General features: G+C 41.4%; 1 protein-coding gene across 26 annotated transcripts in view; it reads right to left on the bottom strand.

Moving 5' to 3' along the window:
- LOC111243531 (dopamine receptor 1-like) overlaps positions 1-24,932 on the bottom strand; it is a 190,513-nt gene that overhangs the window by 47,619 nt on the left and 117,962 nt on the right. For 8 of the 26 annotated variants that reach the window (XM_086977351.1, XM_086977353.1, XM_086977350.1 and 5 more), the window contains 2 exons: positions 5,647-5,848; positions 1,002-3,709 (listed from right to left, as the gene is read on the bottom strand). The exons of 8 other annotated variants lie outside the window; for them this stretch is intronic. The gene's annotated coding sequence lies outside the window, so the exon portion shown is untranslated. Of the gene's footprint in view, positions 1-177; positions 970-1,001; positions 3,710-5,646; positions 5,849-9,057; positions 9,118-9,396; positions 9,910-12,612; positions 13,243-17,911; positions 19,169-24,932 lie in introns of those variants that run through there. 10 more of the 26 variants (XM_086977352.1, XM_086977355.1, XM_086977354.1 and 7 more) reach the window with 10 other exon arrangements.

Here is a 24,932-nt window from a genome sequence, read left to right as displayed (position 1 = left end):
GTTCAGCCTCACAGTTTTTGCTCTTTTGCCCTACTCTGTCATTCTTGTTCACTTTTTAGGCTCCCTTCGGTTACTTTAGGACAGCCAGAAATAAATCGCGTTCAGCGTCTTAGTCAGACAATAAATCATTGGCATAAACGCGTAGGCGCCTGTATACATACGAGCAAAAGTACGCACCTTACGGTTATATACAATTGTACACACCGGGCCATTGTTGTTGTCACTGTTGTAACGCGTGCACCACCGTGAACGAATTTTTCTCGTTACAATTTCATCGGGCACGTATCTTTGACGTCGACGACATGTACTGCTGTACATAGTATGAAATATCCACAGAAATATCGTCCATTTCGTATATATTACCATGTAGTTGAATGTACATATGTATCTGTATACTACAAACTAGCGCAGGTTAATACGAGGTACGGATATGGTAGATTACGATATAAGTACATCGTTACACGTTCTCCGTCGCATCATTGCGAAACAGAACAACAAGTGCTCCTCTAATAGTAGCTTCGAAGATGGTACTCTTATCCTTTGCGCTTTTGACATCGTATAAATTTGCTGGTCTTCTGAAGAAATGATATGTAGTGATGCAATGCTACATGTTAGGCAACGAGAAATAAACTTCATATCTACATCTGCCCGTAGATCTAGTTTTCGAGCGTTAACTAACTTCAACAAATCATCACAGTAGCTCGTAATCTGCTTTTTAGTAGCTCCATCAAAACTGCTTTCTGCCTTACGTTGGTGGTGTTCGTGGACAGTCGGTAATCGTTTAAAGTAAAAATTGTGTTTACAGCACCTTTGACGTGAACCCGTCGGAGATAACCCTGTTACCATCTACGTATCAGACGCATATGTTGGTCTGTATATCCATTATATCTCGCTGAATTTTCAGCCACAACATGCGATATTTCCTACAAATCTTATTTTTTTTCGATTTTTACTACTAATACGTATACCAGATACCTTATAACCCTGAAATAAACGCCTACCGGTTTACCTATCACCTGCAATTCGACAAAGATGACCATGTACGCCGTCCGATACAGCTGACTGTATTTGTTGCTTCTCGTGCGCTGCGTGTCGAAATTAGTCTGCTCCACGTATGAACTACTGGCAGTTCGTAAAATATCTGCAAAATGTACGCAGAGTAGAGAGTGCCTGCGTATGAATTTGTGTTAAATACCTAGAGAATAGGTAGGGCCGAATATGTTCCTTGCCGGCAACCTGTCTGCGATTTGACAAGGTGATTCGAGCTCTCGTAAAATTTTCGAGTTTAAGATAAGCCGCACGCGGCAGTGACCGCAAGAGTTGTGACACATATCATTGGCCCGTTCTCGTGAGAGACTACAACTTGCTTGCAGTCAGAAGAGCAGAATGGTACACAATGCAGCACATTTCAGCGTTATCTAGCCGCCTGGTCAGCAGCAGCATCAGGGGGCGCTAGAAGACTCATAGACTTACAGGCATTGCCAGACCCGAGGGTACTACTACATATTCCCTGCGACAAAGAAATAGGATGGCGGATGCATGATAGGTTTAATTGACCAGGACACGACAAGTGCCGAACACTTCGCCGGTGAGTGAAATCGAGCTAGGAGGCACCAGCAAGACTAAAAAGCTCCCAACATACGAAAGAGAATGAAGAGATGACGCGAGAAAGGGCAAGAAGAAAGGGGAAATGTAAACAGTTGCTGCGTTATAAGGGAAGACGGCGATATACTGCAGAGCTACGCGGCGTGAGAATAAGATGAAGGAAGCACAAGGTTCGCTAGAGGCATTCGAGGGTAATTTTGCGCGCAGTTCGAGGGTTTTTGGGCAACTTCCGTGAACCGGCATTTGCCAAAGACAGTGGAAGGGAGGTATGCACTGACGAGACTCAGCAAACAGTATTATGCGTTACCCAAGCAGCTTCTGCATAGACAATATCGCACAGTTTTCAACTTAGCATCTCTCGTGCGGACAACACTCGTCCATCACTTCAGCTGCCTGTCTCCTTTTTTCTGTGATGCTTTATTGTCCTTTTCTCTTTTTGTCCGAGCAACTCGCAGATGATTGTTTATTTTATATGTAAGTCGCAATGCAAACATGCCGGTACCGTTCAAAATCATAGCGTAAGAGAAGAGAAAAGTCCAAAATGACCATGCGCTCCCATTGGTTGGTAAGTTGTCAAACTTAGCCTATATTTTTACAAAATCGACTCAGTTGATTTCAACCTATCTATAGGACTCTCGCGTCCACTCTCGTTGTGGATAACAGGGCAAAATTAGCGATCCATGTAAAACTAGGACAGGCATCTCAAAGCAAAAAACGCTTGAAGAGGAAACCGCGAAGAAACACATTAGTTCTGAAAATAATCAAAGTCAAACACCTCTAGAGTTGACCTAAAGATATTGTTCCCTTAGTATGTTTACATAATCCGCTTTTACAAATACGTACTTGGTTTACCTATAGGTCAATGCCAAAAAGCCATTTCTATGGAAAATTAGTTCATGGTAATCAGCCAAAGGTCTACGGAAATTCGCTTAATAGCTTCTTGCTCAAATTCCTGACGTAACTTGCAAACTTTAATGACAACCCACAGCAAAAGCTATTTCTATACCACTATTAGACTGATCCAAAAAAGAGGCATTGCTGGTATCGCATATGACACATAAGTAATTTTCTCTTCCTGTTTCAACTAGAAAGTTAACCGGAAATCGATGAAGTACAGCCAAAATAAACAATCATTTGCTACTATTGAAGACTTGTATCTCGATCTATCTATTAGTGTAAACCGACGGAAACTGCAAATAGAAGATAAATGCCATTGAAGCTTCTATGTTACTTACAAGTAGTGCCCTTACGGCCTTTTACCCTTTTTCACTTGTCTCGGGCGTCTTGTGAAGCGAACCAGGCCTCTTTACCATTGTGCAAGTCGAATGATGGCTAGCACGAATAACCGCGACTGGTAAAACAACCTAGGGAACATTTAGGCGACTGACCCCAATTGATATCCCAAGATATAGCAAATATATAAGGAACTATGGCCGATTTTTCTGCAATCTATTACATGTGTCTATCTTTAGGGGTAGGCACTGTTTGCCCCACTACTTTTTTCTTTTCCTCTTCTACGGCCCGATCAACCTTCTTACATGTACCTTAAGTGTGGTTATCAGCCTAGAACCCATAAAAGAAGTGGTCTTACGGAAGGCAAGTGAACGGTTAGCTTACACCTTCCGCGATACTTTTTCTGCCTTTGAGGTGATTTTAGCGGCGACATTAGCGTGAAATATATACAAACACCCTCGCTTTAATATATCCAAGAACACGCATGATCGCTATGGACAAATGAAAAATTGGCAAAAGTAAATCGCAGCTCGAAATTGTGCGACCATATTCCTTTACAGGGGAATTCAACTTTATTACCTGTGCATGCTCATATTATAGCGAATGTAAAAGAAAATAAGGAGCTAAAGAGATGCGTGTCAGATCAATACATTAATATTATGGTACGATTAGCCAAAGAAAGTTATCAATAAGAAGCCCGGTTCTTATTGGCCAAAAACCGATCCGTGATCAGGACTGCGGCGACACGTTTGTCTGCCCTTATCCTTCGAGTTTTTCGTCCGGTACCGCTCTTAGGCATTCCATCAAGTGGCTGGACCTAGCACGAAACAAAGTGTGTCTATGCCCTCCTAACGTAGACCACAATGTGTCCCTGAAATTGGCACGAAAATACGTTACTCACTGAGCTATCTTGTCTGCTCGCCCACTATTTGCAGACCAAATTTCAAAGCAGTCGAATATGCGCTTTGTACTTTACAGATGTACTTGGATAAGTTACATTAAACTTTATTTTGTTTTTTCACAGAATAAGAGTAGGGTCCCGAAGAGCGAATCACGTGTTGTGTCGAGAACGAAATTAAGTGCTAACAGGCACTGCCTACGCTGCAGAGGGCTTTTCAAGACCAGGCTAAGGGTTAATATCGAAAGTAGAAGTGATACTTATAGTTTGCCAATGAAGCAGAGGGTCTTCAACACAACCGTCAAATTTCCATGACGCATTACATCGAATACGGAAGAGAACGTAGAGAAAAACAACTTACTCTGGAGGATTATCAAATCAGTCTTACGGAGCTCACGGGAAAGTTGAACACCTTACAAGAATCATGACGGACTATCTTGAAGGATAATTTGGAAAAACCGGATTTGCCCTAATGCGTCTGTATAGGCAACAGGATGTGCACGTACGATTATGACACAAAGGCGAAGCACAATAATCTGGGTATCTGGGCAAGGCACGCTGCGAGATCTAAGTCTCAAAACGAGCTTCTTTCAACTGCCCGTCTTTCGACTACTATGGAATTGTGCATAATGAAGTTATAATGGCTTATCTGTTACTAAAGAGTATTACTAAGACGTTTACGTAATGTTGTTCGTCAAACATTCTGGAATTCTGGAAGAAAAAAAGCAACCAAGACGCACCTGCTCTGATCCTGGCAGGGATTACTTTAATGAACTGAACAGAAATTTTGATATTTAAGGAGCACACAATTAGTACAAAGTCAAATTCTTTATGTTTTTTTAATCTAGCAGAAGCAGAAAAAATATTAAAAGGTTAACGTTGGAATCAACTTCATGAAAAATCTTCTAGTAAATTCTGCTGAACGTGTAATAGCACATTAAGCTATTAAAGTCATGCTGCAATTAGCAGTACGAATAGGGAATTTTTGTCACAAGAAAACACAAAAAATAAGCAAAATTTATAGAGATGAGCATCACTTCCGTCATTTCACTTGAAAAGCACTGCATTCAGCTAGCGAGTTACGATCATTAACTGACCATCGACCATTACAATTCCAGTGATTTGCGTCAAGTAAAAATGCTAACGTAAACCGAACGGATAAAAACCGTTCATTTGAGTACCGCCTTTTCCCATTGTATAAAAAGCACTTTGTGCTTATTGAGAGCAACTATTGCACATATATTACATGCTGCGGAAAGATAGGCATCGGATCGAGTAAGCGTGAGCAAGCGTTGAGTATCTCTGCACAACGACTTCGTGGATTATAGGAGGTTAAGACAAAGATGCTTCAGTAATAGTATCACTAGTAAAAGTTGGTCTTAGCGGCGGTACTAATTAAGTGAATGACTGAACCACTCGTCATCCTAGCGGTTGCAAAGTGAAAGAATTTGGTGGGTAAGAACGGGCAGGAAATAATCTATGTGCAAGCGAGTAATACAAAGCACTAAACAGATGGGCAGTACCCAGCGATCTACGTAGTATGTTAACGACTATATATATATATGGCCTATTAAATATCAACCTTTGGCCTTTTTCAGCCTCAGACACACATGTTTCGACGAACACTGCTAGATCGCTGGCACTGTTTTGTCACTTGCTCGCCCAGCTGCTCAGTGCTCGATTGCGAATCTACTTGGACGCGTACAACGGGCAATAGTCGGAGACAAAAACTCATTGTTGCCCTAAACTACAGTGTGAACCAACATTGGCTTCGGTACGCTGTGCACTGAGGGAGTAAGGCTGTATAGCAAACAAGTTACAGATCCAATGGTATCTTGAGGTTGCCAGGAAAGGGCAAATAATACTAAATTCAAATAGTCCGAGCTGAAGGTTGCGATAAGCGGTTTTACCGAGGACTGAGTGAGAGAGGAGTGGCAATAGCGCTACTCTTATTCCTCTTAAAACGGGATGAGCCATCGCCGAACGGTCCCGTCACGCCGCGACCACATATAGAGAAACAAGCAAACACGATTAATAATACACGGGGATGCGGGTGATCGTTCCGTAAGTCGAGCATCTTAAGACCTTGCGAAGAATAACTCCAAAGAGCTCCTGTAAAAAATGAAAATATTTTACATTTTCTAGTTTTCTAAGAATTTCCTAGTTGCAAATGGCACTCCAGAACTTGAGTATGCAATAACATGAACTTGAACCTTTGAACGTCGATATTGTTGCACAGTATTTTTTTGAAACAAGAGCTATTAAAAAAGTATTAACAGATCGATAATGACGAACGTGAGTTGCATTGGTTCGCAGAATATTTCTTTTCATTTTGTCCATGGTTCACAGTACAATCTAAATTTAAATCATAAAAAAAAATTTAAATCATATACGTGGTACAACAACACTGGGGTTCGAGTATAGCAAACAAAACCCTCGCTGAGCAACATATTTTTTACGTTTCGTTTGCATTTACCATATGATCCCCTTCGAATGCCCCCTATTATTTCGACTGATATAGGCTCTTTTCAAGTAGACAGCTTACGGCCTCGGCTGAAAAGGATTCGACAATACTAGCTATTGATAACGTAGCTAATGATAGCTATCCTATCTCAATCCTAAACCAAGCCACAAAACAACCACAAACTTAGCTGAGGAGTAGGTAAATGATGACGCATGGCCGACCAAAGCTCAACAAGTTATTAAAACAGGCGAGAAAGTACGTCAGCCGATTAAGGGGCCAACGGGGAAGAGCTAATTGTGATAGTCCGTTGTAACTAAAGAAATAACGAAAGGGGCGTGGACGTTGCCAGGAAGAACCGTACGATCCGTCAGAGAGCTAGCAAACTGAGACGAAAATAATATTTACAACGTCCGATTTCTAGATGCGTAAAGAACGTACACCACCTATAAATAAAAAAAAAAAACACTAGAAGCGAAATGAGAGAGCAACCTGGTGCCGTTAGTACTTTTGGGCATAAATGACTCATTTTACAATAAAGAGATGGAGAGGGTGATGCTCTGAAGAGAGACAACAAATTAGGGATTTCTTAGGTATTCTATCACATGGCTCATTCACAGGGCACAAGACAAAATACGTCAAAGTGCGAGTTTAAAGCCCGGCCATCATGTATTCCTCATATTTAACAGGAAAACCACGCCATTACAAGAAGAAGTACTAAAATCCAATGTGGCCGAACTCGAAACCTAGGCGGCGAGATTTGCTGCGATATAATCGGCAAAATTTGACCATTTGTTTAAGCTCATAATGGAGTCACTATTTCCTTATTGATAACTATAAAGTACGCACTTAACTTCTGAAGTTAAATGACCAACATAATATTGTTCCTAGAATTATGCTAGATAATTAAGCTAGAATAAATCAAACAAATGGTTCGTTACCCTACTCTACTAGGCTATAGTAAGATTTCGAGGCATTTGTGAAGAAAACTAGAGACTTCTATTACCTATGGACAATATAAGCCATTTAAACCAGGTGGAAATTACGTCCTGAAGCCCTGAACCCAGCAATTAGCACGGCAAAGCAATTTCGAGCCGTTTGGAAATTAATTGCCGAGGATCGACTGTTGATTGTAGATCAAGAACAGATAAGTAGACAACGAAGAAAAATTCAGCTATGTCTATCGCTAGAAGCGTCGCACCAGATAAAGGACGCCTGTCGAAACACCCTAGAAAACTCGTTGCAATTGGTATGAACGTAGAAAAATGCGTTGGCCAATGTCTTTGAGTGGTATCATAGCATTAATCGGAAACAATTTTGGAACGCAACTACTACGCACCAGTGTAACCTTGTTGGCGCTGGATCCGACTTCGTTACCATTTTGGTTTATTTAGTGTTGAAATTGTTTCGGGAATAACAAGATTAAATATACAAAGCAAAATATAGAAAAAAAAAAAAAAAAAAAGTCGTTCTATTAAAGCATAGACGCAAGCAGGAACTACTAATGCTATTTCAGTATGATGTCTATAAGCAAATTAAACCGAATCTTTTTTTGTTAGCGAATTTTATCTAGCTGTTTCATGGGGCAATGACTTTTATGCTACAGAAAACTGGAACTAAACCCTATGACGCTTGCAAGGTTTACTTTAATATGTTGCATGTATTCGAAACATTTCGATAAGTTGATCTTAAAACAGGAAGATCTCGAGTAGACAATTTACGAAGACAAAGGGTCAACGTTTGCGCACAAATTTCCGTCCTCTGCCGCTTTCGGAACCGCTTTCGCGGTTTGACGTGTATGTTTGTCCCTTTCAGGCCATCTTTTTGTAACAATGTGGCTTTATTTTTGTCGCCACTATAGCTTCGGCAGGTCTTACGACGTTCTCCGCTTAGCTTAACCGCCCAACCATGCGTCCCCGTGTATAGCAGTTGCAGTTGCGGTTGCTGTTGCTGTTGTCGCTGCATAGTGGCATTATGTAATGTGAACTGTAAACGCCTGGTAGCTTATATTGCTATTTCTGTAAACTGCAGAATATAGGGTATAGGGAGCAAGCGTTGCGCATATACCTCAGATATTCCTAATGCAGCCATGCAGTGAACAAAACTTATATACGCTAAGCGCACATTTGAATTACGAAGGCTGATGATGCGAGTGTATGGACAGTCGATGTTAGTGATGAAAGTTAGAAAAGAATTTCAGTTTTTGATCGCTGTCTCTCTTTTGTTAATCGTTCATTTCTATGGGCAAGGAACTGTGCGCCGTTAACAACCCTTACCTCTGCCCTTCAAATAATATGCCACAAGCCTATTGAAATATGAAAGATGGGTCAAAGACCGACTTGAAAGCAACTAGCGAAATAGTTGGGAAAAAACAAAAAACCTTGCCAAAGAAATAACGAACGCGAGTTGATATGTCAAACAATTATGAATCGACGATAAATATAGGGTTACACGTGACATGACTCTATCTATGTAGATGCTTCGATGTCATCATTTTCCATTCATTCTGTAATAACTTCTAAATTTAATCAACCCAAATGAGAAAAGTGTACCCAAACTACAGAGCGGCTCCAACAAGAAGGAACGATGAGAACAACAAGAAAGAGCTTTCTACGGTTTATATATATTCGGTACTCAGCCGAGAGAGAAATTACAAAGGCGGAATAATAAAGAAAAGTGGACGTTCTTTTTTGAACAATTCAATGTATTTCTACGTAGATATAAATCAGCTTCAACTAAGAATTGAATCATTACCTGAAAATTTGTGTTAGAGGAAAGCACACTTCACTCTGAGATTATTGCGATAAATAGCCGTAGGAAACAGTTACAGAGGAAAGACAGAAGAAGCCGAAGTGCTTACTTTGGATCTGTAGCCTGTAGGCGAACGAGATTGCATTGAAGATGCCACCAGTCAGGTACTCTGTAGATAAAATACAAATCCACACAAGATATGGAGAACGTTTTCCAAGGGAAAAAAACAACAATCGCTACTCGTTATCTCTCTTGTTTCTATAACCGAAGAGGTGCAATTAATGGATATCCAGTGACCGTATCGTGATACTGAATGGTCCTTGATATGCCTTATTAGAGAAACTCTATGAAGCACATCCAATTTGTTATTCAGGACTCGTTTACAGTGTGGTAATTGATACTCTAATTAGGTTTGTTTGGAATCTTGAAACACTTTGATTGTACTCACGCAGATTTTCCGAGATCCATAAATAGTCCCATGTACATTTTCAGAATTCAAAACGTCGATTATGGAGATTATTGTTCAGCTAGTAGGAACAGTTCTTTACGACGCTCAAGTTGGACAACACGTCATGGGGGAGTGGCAACTGTCGGCTTGATTTAACATTAGCAAGGAGCGTTGTAAAGAATCATTTTTCAGGGGTTCATTAAGCGTGCAGTGTAAATCGATTACACATATTACTAAATCGCTGTTGCTACTCGAGGCCTAAGCCTTCATGACCTTGAAGGCACTAGCGTCTGTTTGGGACTGCTTATGAACTTTTGCCAGTTCTAGATCAGTACGGGTTTAAATTCGCTGTGGGAAGCAAGGGATGAACGAAAAGCACCCTTCTATGCAGAAAAATACTACGCATGGGTCCGAACAGGCGTTCCATGTCTGTATGCTTTCACCCAGAGAAACGATTTCTGCTGGAGCGCGTTGGGTTAAAATAGTAACCCAACATGCTCCAGCATGTTAAAACTTTTCAAGGAACCGTGCTTATGTGAGAACTTCGTGAAATGCCTGAGTGTGGCGTCGCTGCATCACTTCACGTCCCTGCGCGACTTGTACATGGCTGCTAAACGCACCGAGATATAACTGAGGTCAAGCCATGTGCATAATAAGTCCGGCTTCTGTGTTTGTTGCTGTGCGCAGAGTCACTTGCAAGCTAAAGATCCCATCCCAACCGGATCCAGTGCATTCGCGTCGGACGGAACAAAGAACCATGTCGGATGTGAAGCTTTTAATAGTGCCAACTACAGAATTGGGAGGTTCTGAGATGGCTGATATTTGGAGAACGCAACGAGCAGACTGTCGTCTGAACCAAGCAAGGACAGATGCTTCTGAGTATGCGTCCATCAAGGGGCTCCTGTGGCAAGTCTAAAGAAGCATAGTGCTGGCGCGGATTGCGCGAACCCACGTTAGAGCTGCAATCGCACTCCAGGCATATCGGAAAACTGTACAATAGATATTAAAACGCTTCCATATCGGCTCCTGCGTATACTTTCAAATTCGGAAAAGGTGGCTTGGTATTAAGGCTATCTAAATTCATAGTCTAGCTGGCCAAATGAGCGTACCCGAACGTCTACCTCATCCGAAGACACCGGCACTTAGAAAGATGATCGGTTGCACAGACGATCGAGGTACGTACGTACAAGGCTCAACAAAAATGGTTTCAGTAAAAGAAAGGTTCGTTTGAGGCGAATATATTAAACGCCTCAGTGTGGCAGGAAAACCACGAAAATGGTATGGATGATCGGACAGTCTTGCTAAAGCAAACCTTGTTTGACTTTTAAGTGGGTGTCATCGCAGGCCTAGAAGTTTGGCATATAAGAAAGCAATGCTATTTTGAAAGTACAACTAGCTAGCTTAAGAGCGTGAACAATTTTAGGCCGCAGACTGGGATACGTACGTGAATGGCATGACCGAGTTAAGGTGCGTTGTGATAAATCCCAAATATGAAATATTTGAATACAAAGAGCGGATAACTTGTGCCGGTAATCTGAGCCAGTACGGTAGTAGTGCGCATTGCGCCTTAGTATCTATGTTGACACGTGCGATTGGATAGAGCAAGTACACTTAGCTTCCGTCCAGAAGGTCTCGGAAATAGCGTAGGACATTCTCCATTTAGGCCCTCTACAAGTTTCATTCCGTTTATAACCAAGAAAAATGCAGAGGTTCAGTGTAAATAGCTTAAGGTTGGTTTTTAGCTACCGGCTCATTACCGAAGGACGTCGTCATAAAAATCTGCGCTTCCACCTACTTAATCATCATTGTTTTTACCAGCAAAAGAATAGCTAGGCAGAAAAACGGTTGTAGTACCAGGGTTTAAACTTTTTTTGCCTTGCATTCGTTGGTTCTCTAATTCATTCTCAATGTCTTATGGTCTTTGTTAATACGATGAAGGTGGTCAGTGTCACATAAAAATCACAATCAGGTAATGTTTCTAATCTTTTCCGTACATAGAAGCTCCTGTACTAGATGCACATACTACTGGTTTTTCAGGCTACTACAGCCTTAGCCAAAGACCAATAGAGAACTTGTGAGAAGTCTACAGTGTTTGCCATCTCGACCTCTGTTAATCCTAATTGCGCTAACTGATAGTAATAATAACATTGACGGATTTTGCCCTCAAATATCCACAATGAAACGGTTGGCTATTAAAACCAGCGTATGTGATATTTTAAGGCTTCACAACGCAAACCGTATCTGAAAATACTAATGCATTTATAATGTGTTCTTCACTAGACGGACTTACTGGCATAGCTACATATCGTTTATACAATTAGTTTTATTATTCTGATTCTGTAATGTTACGTTCAGTCAAATGAAAGCAATAGCCCGTCAACACCCCAGGGGGTGATTCCTATACATTTAGCCCCGCTCCGTTATTCATGGCTATGATTATATGACCGTCTATTCTTCCCTTCGAAGATTTAAATATTACTGCAGTTGTAGTTTATTATTAACAAATGTGACTGTCATTCTGATCAGTCAACCCGGGTCTCAGCAGTTCTATCAAGCTAATTTAATCGAATCCGTCTTATTGTCCTAGTGACCCCACTGCCCTGATGCGGTTGTCTTGCCACCCTGTTGCGGTAATTGGCTGCATCCAGGCCGACCCATAGCTCCGTTACCCTGTTGCAGCGGTCCTGTTCCTGTTGTGTTGAAATATTGCGCTAGTTGTTGCAATTAGGCCAATGGCTAATTGTCCTAATCTTTTCGTCCTCACACGTCAATTAATTCTTTACGACGCAAAACCCTACTACTTAAAAGAAATAATCCACCTCGATTTTAAAAGTTCTTGTAAGCCCGGTACTCTGTCACACTTGTTTCGCTTTCCAATTACAGTCAGTCTAACTCCCAATTTCTCGACTCAATTCTTGTAAGAACCCCTATTTAGCATTCTAATAAAAAAAATATATACAAATGTGAAAAAACCGTGCAATTTATGGTGTAAAATTCAACCCCTCCTTAGATAAGATCCCATAAGTAAGCAAACCAATGACAATAATACTAATAATAACAGACTAGAATTTGATCACCTAAGATAATAGATGAACGCATGGTTAACCGAAATGGCTGGATTCAAAAAATTTCTCCTTATCCACAAATATAATCCAAAAAAAATTCCTTCCTTATCCACAAATATATATGCCTATATGTATGTCAAAATATACGTACGCTTAAGTATAAGTCGCTGTTAATAAATTGGCATCAGGTACCATCGTGTTCATGCAGCGGGATCAACAACAGAATTTCAAGTGTTAGACCTTGCAACGCTTGAGTAGCTTGCGCAGTGCCCCTTTCATAAGAGAGAAGTAACCTGGACGCTATCCTATCACGCTGATTTAGTTCCAGTACGGTACGTGACGATACTTTATCCGCGCCGTATCGCATATTGTAGCCGCAGCGGCAGCAGGAACGTTTCTTTGCAACTCGTGCACTTTTTGTGTTCGCAAATACGTAAGTAGGAAGGTGCGGTTTCGCATTTGAAATTTCTGCCAGCAAATACATCAACGCCGTCGTCATCTTCGTCGTTCATTTCGCAATTCTATAGCATCATTGTGGTCGAGGTGGAATCTCGGCGAAAATAACTTGCTAGTTCTCGTAGGACAGAACTAAACAAGGAAACGTCCTACACTTGTGTACCCTACCGTGTAGGATTAGGTTAGCGATCACGGCGCTAAGTTTACGACATACGACAACAATTGGTACTATTAGTACTAACATTATTGCTGCTTCTCGCATTGCTGTCGCCTCACCACGACTACCCCAATAAAGGCGATACCACGTAGGCGGTACGCTTGCGTTTCCCTGAAAAAGACTACCACAAGCCAAAAAGCAAAATCTACCTGACCGCTTGGTCCTAGAATGATTTGGCTTGCAGTATGCTCGCCGGCAACCCGCACTTCTCCTGGTGGCCGAATGGCAGCGAGCTAACGCGCATTTCGTCGGATTACAGATAATAACAACTAACAACTATGCTCACGCTGGTTCAAATCTCAGCGGTAACAAAAATTATTACCAGGCTTTGTGGACTGAAAATGTTAAGTAATGAACGAAAAATAAGGAATTATAGAAAATAAACTATTGCAGTTATTAAAGTTAATAGCTGATTATAGGTCTGCCATGCCGTTGGCAGACCCCAGGTAATTCCAGGAAGATCCACAAGAAGATTAAAGTAAAGATATAGTAGACGATTATTTAAACATTTGGGTCTAATCTAACAAATCAAAAAAACGCACTTTAAGCTTTCTTGTTTTCAAAAAATAAAGCAAACACAACGTTTTCAATGGCCCTTGCTGCATTTTTGTCTCTACACAACCTTTTGAGCGAGCACCGGACAAGCCTGACCCACCATAATGCAGTCCTAAAAAGTCTGCAGATAAAAGTCCGTGCACCAATAATCTTGAAATCAAACCAACTGTGTAGGAAGATGGTCTTCTAATAGATATACTAAATCACGCCCTGATACACTTAGGGAATTGAGAAAATTCTCTTAGATCACCAAATTAGCGCGGCGAAACCACTAAAATATAGGATTTTTTAATCGCTAGATCGTTGCTAATGTCGTTAATCTGTGTCGTTAATAATGAACCAAATATTTTCCAGTGAACATTTCGTATTGGATTATGTATCAGCGTGGAAATTGACGCGCTAGCTTTCCTTATCCGATGAAGAAGACGGCACATAATTTTTCCTATCATTTCGATAGAATCACACTTAAAGGTCAACTTTTTGAAGTGAGTTATTATTGATAAATCATTTAAAATGTCTCCTATAAATACACAGTTTATTTTCCAAAAATTAACTGTGGTCTTATAGGCTTATGGGTTTCGCATTCACATTGCTTTTGAAACAACCTGGATAGTATTGCTGTCATGTATGTGTGGAATTTTCTGTCAGCGCATGTGACAGATCTCATACTATCTGTTAAATCCAACTCGTCCTTAGTTCAGACTGTGTTACCTGACGAAACAAGTGAGAGCTATAAAAACATATTTCCCCGTTTGTAAAGCCGAAACAGCCGGGCATCGACTCTTTCTGGGCAAACGCCCACAATTAACATCCGAAAAGCATTAAGTGCTCAAAAAAAATCAGTAACGTCCTTTTGCTGCAAATAGACGTTGAAATTTTATATATCCTGCAATACTAGTCGATTGCAGTCAGGGCTTTTTTCTACAGAATGTCACTATAGATTTACTACAGATTTTTAAGGGGAGGAGAAGAGCTTAAGATAAGGAACGACCTCTGAGCTTGGCTCTGGACGCACGTTTTCTATCCCTGATACAGTACGTGCTCCCTGAAATATCCATTACAATATATAGTAACACAAGCGAGGTGGTTTTGCTGTCTATTCGGCTCGACCATTTAAGTCAATCAACCTGTGTCGTCTTCTTCTACTACTGAGTGGGTCTCATATATCCCTCTTCAAGCGGTGTGTAGGCCTCTAGGGAGAGATAGAGAGGCAGTGAAAGACTACGCCTGAACGTTTTATAATTGTGTCGAAGACCTGTACCGTATGACCACGTAGCAACTAGATACTGAAAACACAACCTGTAGCATTACTCGTAAGCATATTGCATGCTAGAAACATTCGATACATAGTCACGATATTATTTGTAATGTTGTTGTTGCTGCTGTTGCAATTAAAAATTTTTTTTTTTTAATTTATTGTTTGTTTACACTTATTTTTATGAAATGTCTTTCGTGTTGTATTGAAATCAGTTGGTGAGGCTAGACGAATTTCGACCATGCAACTTTTTTTTCGAGATTGTGGCTAGTTTCTCAAGTGGCCGGTTGCTTTCGTAGCGTCGTACCGTGTTAGTTTCGCTATCGATGGTCTCGACAACGGCATTAACATAGCCATCGAATCTAACAAGTTCACCCTTCCGCGCATCGCCTGCTAATCACAGTGGTAACCAGTGGATCGGTACGGGAAAAAAAGAGACACGGACGGCCGCCTTTCAGACAGGCAGTAGGGCCTGGGTATCGGAGACGTCATGACATTCCGCCGGCGTCCATTTCGCCTCTATCCTCCGCCCGGCACCATTGCAATGCTGTCTTATATTATTATATATTGTACAATATAATACCAAATAGAAGCCTGGTCTACATCTCTCTTTTTTTCCTCTCTCGTTCTGTCGACATGGAAGGAAGCTGCCAGAGGTTCAATACGACTACACACAGGAGTAAGAAAATTGTGAAATATTCAGCAGATATACTCTTTTGCTACCGTTTTAGCCCCCGCGACCGCGGCCGCGGCCGTCATCATGAAACAACGGACCGTTGAAACCGGTATTGGAGAAAACGTATGGGAGACGTCTGGTTTTAAGCAAGTTGCGTCACTGTTAGAAAAGTTGTAGAGAAGTTCCAAAGATAAAAACTAGAGTACAATGCACTGTACCGCGAAAAACGATTAAATTGGAGTTCTGCTGACAAGTACGGGAAGGAGTGTGTCGAGAACGCGCAAAATGAGACAGATGGGTGCAAATTCAATAATATGATGATGATGATGATGCTGATTTTTATAGAGAAGAGTGGAAGAGCCCGGCAGTGAAAGTCGAGCGTCGAGTCAAAGAAACTGTGAGGTTGCAGAGAGAATAATAGAAGCAAAGGAAATAGAGAAAGAAACGATGAAGGCGACGAGGCGAGCTAAATCAAAAGATGACGGACCTCTTCGCCTATCTGAGCACCGCCCAAAGTTGCATGTTCTTAATACGGCAGCTGTTGCTTTAAACGTCGTTTTTCGGGCGCTTAAAGATGGTTCGATCGGCGAATAAGCCGACCGATGGCGGCAGCGGTTCGCGATGGCGTCCAGGCCATCCAGCCAGAAGTAGCAGCAGCCAAACGTTATACAGACGACAATATCCAGCTCAAGTGTTCGTGCACGGAACTTGAATAGGATTTTTTCTCTTGTGATTTCTTCTCTCTCGTGATCTTTGCATCTTGACGTGCGCTGGTATTCCCTGTTAGTTTCAAAACCTTAGCTCAAACGATATCTCGATAGCAACGGCGCAACCAGCCGGACTTTTGTTGTGTCTGGTTCGTCCATTAAATATTAGATAATAACTAATATACTCAAACAGCTTGTCACTATCAATGAGAGTCATGATAGCGCTATTGTAAACTTTAGAAGTGTATGCCTACATAGTTTCCTGGCATACAATACAATAGAATCACACTCGGAGCTAATTCACACCTCTTCTTCGCTTCCACACACGCAGAGACAGATAGGTGCGCAGATTTCATCTACGATAACTAATAAATAAGGAACATATCAACAGCGCTGGCATAGTTCCATTCGCTCGTCCATCTATTTTTCTCCTCGTACAGAAATATAGACTACAACTGCGTTCGGGTTCAGCTAAGCAAAAACTATTGTTGAAGATATGATCACTGAGGTATTTAAGCGGAACCGTCAAGGAAGACTGAAACGACGGCAAATGTACGTTGTCATTGACAAAAATAACGACCGTTTTATCTTTCTCTTTCGATTCTGCAGAGAATAAAAATAGCTTTGAGCAAAAAATAAGTCACCAGCTTACACCAACCACCAACTGCAACTTGGACCACAAATATGCCTTTGGAGTAAAGACAAAAAGGACCGTATGACGTATCACACATGGCCATAACACGCAATCGCACTGGGCCATCGATGCAAACCGAAAAGGACGCTATTTTGGTTCGTTCGGTCTAAAGGACACTGAATATGAGATGCTTCTATGTTTCTTTCGATGTTTCTAGTGTTTTCTGTTTTACTGTGAGCTAAGTTGAGACTGTTTTAAATCAAAGATATACGGTTCATGGGAATGTAAATTAGCAATGAAAATTCCCAGTTTTGTCAGTGTCATTGTCGATAGCTATGATAATGCCGCTGCATAGCAGGATCCAATGATTATAAACGAAGACATATGTATCTGTTAGCAACAATAGTTAATGAGGTCGAAACTTTGATATAACTTAGAAGTCGAAGGTTAATAAAGTTTTGCAAAGTGAGCCTCATATTAGAACATTCAAGCTTTCAAAGGCGAACCAAAGACGGGCACTTAAGGCTCAAAACGAGAAAACCAACTAGATGCAGCTGATGGTCTTAAAAAGATGGCCTAAAAAACACATCGAAGGCGCTAAAGACCATTAGTCTTTCCCCCCATACCCAATGTTAGTTCGCAGATGAGCTCAGCAGAAAAATTTGCCCGGTTTAGCGAAATTAAACGCAGATTTGGCTGCTATTATATCCTAAATATCATCATATTTATTATATTGAACTCGGATCACGAATGAAAAGCGTTTTTCCCTGCCCAACGGCAACGGTGATTTAATGTAAACCAATCTTGAAAGATAGAGATCTTTTGTGGAATTGTTAAAAACGACCCGCCTTTCTTGGTCAAAAGCCAAAAAAATGATGAGTGCTCTATAGAAATGAATGGCGTCGTGTGATCGAAGCTTAAAAAAGCTTATATAAATAATAGCCACTTACCGTCCTTTTTCAGATCCGCCACCGCCAGCCGCTTTAGCTTGCTTACCCTTTTCAGGCTCGTTTTTTGGCTCGTTGAACAATTCTCTTGGGTTATCCACGAAGAGGAGCATAGAATATCATTTAAAAAAACCCTATACATTAGCCTTCTCGTTTTCTACATTGGAATATATTGCAATGGCGGTTGTAGCAGGTCCATCTCGTATGGAACGAAAACGTCCTTTTATCTCATGTAATGGTCTTTTTTCATGTTGGAACTTTCGTTTAAACACGTTTAAAGGCAGATAACATGACAAAGATTAAATGGTCAATTTGAAAAACTGCAGCTATCCGTGATCGTGGTGTAAAAGTAGCTATGGGATCACTGGTCGCTCTCCTCGGCACGATCACAAAAAAGTCCGTACTGAGTTTCCGGATTCCACTAATTTAACAGTGGTTGAAGAGTGGATATAAGCCCCTTGCATCAGGGAAACCTGACATGCAAGGCTAAAAGTTTTCGTGACGATGAAAGAAGTCAAGCTTGACAGAGCAACTGTTGCGCTTAGGCTCACTAGTATATTCTCTATTGCATCGTCAACTTTTGAACTGGAATAGGAATTTGTGCTTCTCCAAACATAGGTCAACAGAACGACAGGCACTTCATCTGTTTTAGGACAACATTTCGCCACTGTCAATTGTTGTTATCTTGCAACAGTATTAGGAATTCCGCAAGGTATGGCTGTCTACTACCACTCAAAGGCACGCGGTTTCTATACTCGAAAGGTGTGGAAAGGTGCACCGAAATGTTAGAATACGGAGGATGTACACTGACTAGGGCTTGCCTTGGCGTCGTGCTCCAAAAGACCATTTAAGGTGAGTGAGAGTCGTCTATCCTCACCGTCTAGCTGCAACGAGCCTTCAGGGAGCAATCGAAATGATCGATTCTGGATAGGGTTTAGTAGGTAGCAGGTAGGCGTTATCAGCCGCCAATGGCTTTGCTACCATAATCGCCATTCATCCCGTCTGTTAGGCTTATCATGGTCACTATATATTCAACTTGATTTCTGCTCCATATGCAACTGCGTCCCACAGATCGACAGTCCTATGGCACCCATACTTCTATATACTTTATGAGCCTATCCATACTTTATATATGCGAGGACATATACATGTACCTTAATAATATATTGGTAAGGTTTCCACTTTCAGAATCCATTTGATGCCTACTTCGTTATCTTATCATTGATTGATCTTGTATTCTGACAGGTCGTCCTATTTTTGCGCACATTGTTATCTATGCAATGTTGTTGATAGCCGCTGTGGGACTTTTTCACCTTGGGAAGGAAATGAGCTCTTAGAACGAATTTTTTTCTGTGTAGCGCGACAACTCGCGGTGACAGAACGTCTACACAATAATTTCAAAGAAAACTATTTATCTCATCATGATCTTCTTGGTCCAGTATATCTTCACTGACTGAAGTATAGGCAAGCTTTTATTTGATCATTGCACGTGGTTAGTGCAACGTAGGCAAGGACCATACGTTTACATGTACACATCCCATAATATTTATTTGTTGCGACAACACAAACTCGCGGTCATTGCTACCACTAAGCATGTCAAGCACAAATGTCCATATCTGTGTACAGTCAGCACGCTAGAATCTAAGAGAGGCGTCTGCCAAGACACGGAAAAAAAAACGCAAGTTTTGGCTCCAAACCCTTTCCAAAGCGGGTGACTCAATTTCCGCAAAGTGCTCAATTACGTGTTGTTCGTTGTAGGACCGTTTACTAAGCAGCAGGACAGGTATCGACATTAATCCCGCTTGAGTCTGTTTTTAGCAGAAAACCTAGTTTTTCGGCATGTTCTGCTCAGTCAACTCATCGTAGGATGGCTACCTATCTAAACAGCCACAATGATGAAGGGTACTTGGCCGCTAGCCTTTGCGCTTCTTCTATTCGACTATAAGACCTCTTTTGTGCTTCAATCGCCACCAGTCCCCGTACCGCACAGCCACAACGAGTCGCTGCTCTCACGGCGCCCGATAATTCGGGTCTACCACTGCGATCAAATATGCTGCTTATAACATCTATGCTACCCTTATAGCTCTACGCAAGAAATTGACGCTAGGCCAGAGGACAAAGACATTGCCTACGGGGCCTTAGCAGAGTCAGAAGGCCTTGGCTTATAAGAGCTAACCACGCAAGGCGACGATTGATAATTGTTGTCAGTGAACAAGCAAGTTAATGCTGATGTTAACCCTGCCGCATGCATACGAGAACGACTACAATATTGCCTTCGGGATGATTGAGCGTGAGATGGCAAATTCTAGGAAAGACCAATAGACGCAATAAATACCTAATAATAGGTTTGCAAAGTCGATAAATGGATGGTTGTCATTCAGCCAATGCGAGAATACGCTTATCTAATATAGCTATTCTTCATACAACTAGATGTATTGTAGTACGGACGTGTTGAAGTATTCACTTGTACAGATGTACTCACATGGTTTCTTCTTTTTTTCTTATTAAAGTTAGGCCTCGCTTGTGGCAGCCAACATTATCGTTTGTTGCTTTCGTGTGCACCGCGCATAGGCTTATTCATAACAATCTCTCAGCTGTACAACAGTAAATACACTAAAAAGAAAATAGTTACAGGGTGTTAACTAAACTGAGATCCGAACTCAACGAAATCACACAGTTTATGCTACGAGGCTAGAAGAACTATGTGTAGCTAATCCCATACACAGTAATGTCGGTTTAACATAATGCCGTCATGTTTTTATGTAACGTTCTACGTCCTGCAATGCGCTTCAAAGCAGGTATACGGGTGACGACCTGGCGGGGCACAATTCATCAACGGTCTCAAGGCGCAAGGGTTTGAGAGCCAGTTTCAACTCAAACCGAACGCTGCCTATTGGGCAAACTTCACACGTAAATGTAAAAATTCGTTCGAAATTTTCGTTTGAAGGGATAGATAAGGTAAAAATTGGTTAGTGAAGTTAACTAAATGGTTAACAAAATATGGTTTACCTTTAAAAATCCTATCTCAGTTAGAATAATCTAGACCTTCAGAGTCGTAATGGCATCTGCTGTAGGTGTAGTTTGCGTCTTAACCCATGGAGCACACAAATTGAACGATGGCCATTCAGGTTCGCGAAAGCACCAAGGATAGATTTTTTTGAGCTCTAATTGTGCCTGTGTTAGTTTACTTATATGCGCATAGTTATGTGTCTGTGACTACTTGGGTCGAGTATAGTTCATCTTACTTCTAGAAGAATCTGAGCTTTAAGAAAAGGCAGAACGGTTCGTTTTAGTTGAGCATTTCAACATGCAACGCTTTGGTGCTGCATTGAAACAAACAGCAGTAGTCAAAACCCGTGGTTAGCGCTCCTTCGACACTGGCCGTCTAGCCTTGAATCGCAGAACCAGGACGCGGGTTGTGGTCGAAGGGCTGATTATGGCACCCTAATCCACAGGGCTGGGGCCGCGCAAAGGGCCAAGAATGTGTATCAGCATATGTTAATTAAAACTTCATTGCACACTCGAAGTCACGCTACTTTTTACGTAGGGTTTTCCCACTAGGTTCTTTAGCCAACCGCATGGCCCCCGATGATACCCGTCTCTCTGCTAGCCCTGATGGAAACAGGCCGCGTAGGGATGCAAACTTAGTCGATTTAAATTGTTGCCTAATGAACACGGGCGGAGTGACGCTTTACCGGACATTAACTGATCCGACCGATCCGACATCAATGACTCCTCCTCAGTATTATTATAATTGTGTTTTTGCGTCTGCATTTCTGCTCGATCAATCGGGAAGACCAAGACAGAAAAACAACTGCTACCTTGGACGTGATACCAATCGAGCTACGATTTCTAGCAGATGACTGTTATCTGTACATGCAATCTATGGAGAAGTTAAGAACTACTGAAGCCTGAACCGTTGAGTGCAAAGGGAAGCGTACAATACTACTCTGCCTGAACACCTGTAGCTAAACAGAGTGAAATTACTACAAGGGCGTTTATAACCAAATATTTTGAGATAAAGCAGATAGATAAACGTAGCGTTTTATCGAACCACAAACTCCCCTACACATATTATTAGGCTTACTGGCATAGATTTTTATTTTGTATTAATTTTCTACCTTGTCTCCAAGGCAATAGTGTATCATTTTTTTCGAACGCTTGCGTTTTGCTGCAGAATAAATTGTGCACTATTCATACTAACAAAAAATGACTGGCCTCTCCTATAGTCCATTAACATCGGTCCGAATTTCGAAAGGTATAGCGACGGCTATACCTGATATTCTGTCTATTCGGCCTACTTATAACATAACCCTCATTAAACTGAAAACTCTCTGCAAATTGGCTCTAAACAAGATCGTTTTCTTATGAACTAATATATCTATTTAGGCGACGTATATAGCAGCAGTAAAACAGCGAGCTTGCGGGCGCGCGCAGAAAATCTTCTCATTGTGACAAGTCAGATCGGTTCGATTAGTTTTCACCTGCGAATGCAAAGAAATCGCGACATTGTTAATAACGTACTCCAGCAAGAGGCTTTCGAAGAAAATCTTTATAGGCTTGGCTTATGAGCAGTCCAGTGTGGTTCGACACCACCTTTTTCACTTCTGCCGGCTGAATCCGGCATACGAGAGAACAACGACGTGTTCTATGCCCCTTATGCTTTTTTTGTGTATGTTTGTGTGCATGTGTACGCGTCTGTACGTAGAAAAACTCCACGCCCATATGCCTGGATTTGACTACGTATATGTACTGATTTCTTCTCTGCTCCGTTTGCTTTTACAGAATGAACCACACAAAATAATTCATCCATAAAAATTTAATTTCAGTTCCCTGTCCCGTTTTTCTCGCCTTTGGAACAGATGCTCGTTCACTCTTCTGTTAGCTTTCACTCGTCTCTGCCGTTTCAGACTATGCATCCGTTCCATGACTACATCGGCCTCATCCTTATCTTGATCCCCTTCAATTCTTTCATTGTCTTAAACTCCCACCCCGCCTTTGTTTTATCCACTCACCTCCTGTTCTTGTACTACGTTTCACATGAGCCCATGACTCTGGACGGTCGCTGGTCCGCTTTTTAACATTGTCATTAGATGCCTCACGCTAGACCTTTCCTGACTTCCCGTCTTTCCGCTTTCTTAATTCGATGGCAACGCCGACGGCTGCGGATTTCTGGAGATCTGCTCGCCATAGCGGCCCAGAAATACGCTAGAATTTGTGCATAATGATATCGTATCACATACTTGTTTTTATTATTATCAAAATGTATTGATCCGTTTGCCACCAACCATTTGAAATTAATGCCGTTGCTTCGTAGTCTGTTTACTTAATTCCACTAATGTTATGCTAAGCTTATGTGTGTACGAAAGAAAAATATAGAGAATGATAAACAGAATAAGAGGGACAAAATAAACTTTTTTAGCTATCGTGCCCTCATAATGACCCAGTTTGTTTACCAGTGGGTCAAAAAATATTGGGAATTAGATTTTGCGCCACGGCCTATACCCACATCGTTCAAATTCCACCTATCCTTTGCCAAGTAGTCGTCGTTGAATGCAATAATACACGTACATCATCGTTTTCACTAGATTTTAAAACTGTTTTCGAATTCAATCGTAAGAATGAACTTTAGCTCTCACTTTACTCTAGAAGATCCTCCCCTCTTCGGTGTAGCTTGAGCTTTTAAGAAACGAAAAGTTACATGAGGCTAGATCCGGTAACTAAGGAAAACGCAGAAATTGCGGTTTTCTGTGAAACGTAACAGAAACACCTACACGTGAGTTAGAAGATAATCGTGGCAGAGATCTCATGACATGCTCTACCAAAGCTCAGGCCTATGTTTTCTGCATTTTTACATAATACGCTTCATTAACACTAAAACAATCCAGCATCCACTCCATAATGCACAACTTCTTATTAGTCAGAACACACAGTGAGAAAGTAGTTCGTGTTTGACCTGCGGCTTGTAGTACTTTTCAAAGAGATACCTAGACAATCTTGCTTTTGTCCCCGCATCATATACGTAAACCCACACCTTGTCACCTGGAATGAGGCTTTAGAGTAAATCCGGCTGCCGTTTGAGTGCATTAAGGGCTTCCTAAGACATTGTTGATGGGTCTGTATTTGCTTGAAGTTCAAGGTCGTTCGGTACAACCATTGATGGGAGTCTTCTCACCTCCAAATAATTTTTTAAACTTATCCGACAGGGCTCGTGTTGGATGTTTAATTTTCCCGTGAACATGGATTGTATAGGTTTTTCTACATCATCGCCTCCGGTCGCTGTACAAGATCACTCAGAATAAAGGCCTCAAGGCTCCCTCGTCCGTCACGAAGCCATTGAAGAAGTTTTTTGTACACTCGCTATGGCTTAACCTTCTACAGCATAGGCACCAATGTGAACACTTAATTTCATTCTTAGTACAGGCCGTGATGCATGATTATGAATGTTGATTTTCCCTCAAGAAAATAACCATGGATTAGTTACCTCAAGGCGAACGCAAAATACAAACGCATCTTCAAATGCGAGGCCTGTGCATGACGAGCAAACAGGTGAGTTGGATCTGAAGATCCTGGTGTTTTGCCGATAGCTTTTTTGATTCAGCTGTGTATTATCACATTCGTAGGGTAACAGTCACTTAGGATAGAATTATAATGTGCAACGAGTACTGCTACATTTCTTTCTCGCTTCACTTTGATTCACTTCAGGTTGATTAACCACTGTGTTCGATAAATTATTGAATAGTGAAAATGTATACTGCCACATCTTTCTTCCTTTTCTGGATCTTTTGTTGGATGATCCAGGGATTACCAGAGCACAGTTAAATAAGCGTAACAGCTACAGACAGAGTTTTCTGGTGTTTCTATATTTCATGCTAACACGAAAAACCTAGGAACCAATAAGAAATTAGGCTTTTGACAGAATTTTTCTTTTGTTCATGAGTTAAGCTCTAAGCATAACTTCGGATGGCTCGGCACACAGCGACGTGTGTCTACGCCCAGTTTCAAACTTAGGTCATCACATGTC

The sequence above is a fragment of the Varroa destructor genome, unplaced genomic scaffold (assembly GCF_002443255.2).
Source record: "Varroa destructor unplaced genomic scaffold, Vdes_3.0 BEIS01000001.1, whole genome shotgun sequence".
Classification (NCBI taxonomy): Eukaryota; Metazoa; Arthropoda; class Arachnida; order Mesostigmata; family Varroidae; genus Varroa; species Varroa destructor.
This window is presented reverse-complemented; position numbering and strand designations above follow the sequence as displayed.